Below are 2,190 nucleotides of genomic sequence, written 5' to 3'. Positions count from 1 at the left end.
CAAAATATTAAACCCCAGAAATACTAAGTCACACAAAAGGAAGTGGTCTTAATTTCATGTGTGGGGCAGTATGTTCTCTAAATGCCAAAATGTAGAAGCACAAATGCAACCCAGTCTTTAAAAAACAACAACAGCAGCAGCAACAACAACAACAACAACAATCAGTCGAAGAATTTTCATCCCTTCTTACTCCTGTAATAAAAAGTAGTGCTAGGGTCTGATATCCAGATTTGGTTTTTATCCTGCCCATTTACGACGTGTTTCCCCATCTGACTTGCATCATTAGGGTTATGGATAAAATTCCATTCGCTTTGAAGAGAGATGTATCTACTCCTTCCTCCTCTTCTTGCCTTCATGAATATGTTCCTGAGGCGGCTGTTATCCAAGGGTCTTTTAGAGCCACTATGCTGTTGGCTTCTTCCAAAAACTTGTCCAAACCAAAAGGATCTTCCTCGAACTGAACTGGTCCTTCTAGGCCTTTTTGCCTATGGTCTGAACCAGAAAACTCCTTATCAGGAACAAAACTGTTGGTCTTTATTCTGGTTTCTAGGTTGTCACCATACATGTCCTTGTCCAGAGTTTTACTGGGATGAAAATATTCTGGGCCATATCTTTACCAACTCTTCAGGATTAATCATAAACCTTGTAAATTTCATCTTATCTACCTGCAAAACCACTGTCCACACCCTTAGATTAGTTGAAGAGCCTTTGGTCATACTGGACTTCATTGGACTTCTGAGGATTGGGCACACCAGAAGCAATGATTTCACTGAAATCTCAATTTCATATCTCTGTAGTTTTAACCTCTTATCAGGAGCTGTCCTGGAAAGATTCCCCCATTGTGATGTCTCTCTTTTTACCTGTCATGCTGGATTTCATCCATCTCATGTGCCTCCCTATCTTCTTTTCCCACATGGGTTTTTCCCAACTCTTCTCTTTCTGGCTTTCTGGGCATTTCTCTAAGTTTCTCTTCATGTTTCTCCTTTTCTTTTTGAACCATATTTCTCTCTACTTGAACCCATATTTCTACAGCTTCACAAGCCATCCAATAAGCAATATAGAGGGCTTCAGCCTGCTTGGCAAAGTTTTCGTTGATGTGAACTATCTGCAGCCCTCTTCCATGAACAGCCAGACATTTGTCTAATGGAATTGTATAATCCTTTGCATGTTTCCAGTCTGAAATACAAGGAGGAAGCTTCCACTCTTGTTGTTCCTTCATGGTCCTCTTTTGGCTAGGAGAATGCATGACAGGTGTAGGGGGAGAAGGTGGTTCTTGGGGAATTTTCTTATTAATCTTGAAACTTGGAGGTTCCACTGGATCTTTCTGCATTTCCACCATCCAAGTAACTCTCTGTTTAGCTCCAGAGTTGAAAGCCACTCCTTGTTGAGATGGTGTGTGTCAAATATACTGAGCAGGAGCCAGTTTTTTAGCTGCTCGAACTGTCATGGCTGCAGCAACCTTCTATGATGTAGCTTTTTCTAGGGCTACCATTTTCTTTTCTGTTATCTCTTTAATGGTTTCTTCATCAGGTCTTTGCAGGTCCAGGTCATCTGCATTCATGACTTTGGAACCAGGTAGGTGTACTTGCTATAAATGACTTTGTCTTTTGACTGTCCTTGCTGAGCAATTGCATCATATTTAATTTTTCCTTCAGCATCCACCTTACTGGTGCATTTGACTTTTTTTTTTTTTTTTCTTTCATCCCATATCCAGTGATACTGGGCTACGTGGATCTCTGGAAAACACCTCCATCTCCAAAATCCTCTAATAACTGAGGTATTCAGCTTTTCTGGTATCCATATGGGGAAGGTTCTCTAGGAGACCAGTGAGGTCTGTCATGATCTTTGGGATCTTGTCTTTTCTTCAGCCTCAATTTGGTCCTGAGATAATTGAGTAGGTACAGGTAAAAAGCTGGTGAATGCCATCTTCTTCCACTCAATCGAGCATGAACTGTACTGATTTTTAAAAAATGTTCTCTACTGGTGATACCTACGGTCTTCAAAACATACACTCATACCTATATTATAAATGTATTAGCTTTACTGAAGCCATTTTACCAATATATTGTTTTTCAAAAAAATAAAAATTCTAGTCTTACTGGTTTACTGACCTTTTAATTTTTCTTTTCTGTTTCTTCCTTTATTTTAACATATTTTATACAGAATCAGGGACAAGGGTTGAAATGTGAC

At 39.5% G+C, this 2,190-nt stretch overlaps 1 pseudogene; it reads right to left on the bottom strand.

The window, feature by feature from the left end:
• Window positions 1-327: 327 nt before the first annotated feature.
• On the bottom strand, window positions 328-1,926 carry LOC123793106 (SNW domain-containing protein 1 pseudogene; annotated as a pseudogene).
• Between the last annotated feature and the right edge of the window lie 264 nt (window positions 1,927-2,190).

This window comes from Ursus americanus, chromosome 13 (genome assembly GCF_024610735.1).
Source record: "Ursus americanus isolate L20-20 chromosome 13, mUrsAme1.1.p, whole genome shotgun sequence".
NCBI classification, from domain to species: Eukaryota; Metazoa; Chordata; class Mammalia; order Carnivora; family Ursidae; genus Ursus; species Ursus americanus.
Note: the sequence above shows the minus strand (reverse complement) of the source record. Positions and strands in the feature narration are given on the sequence as shown.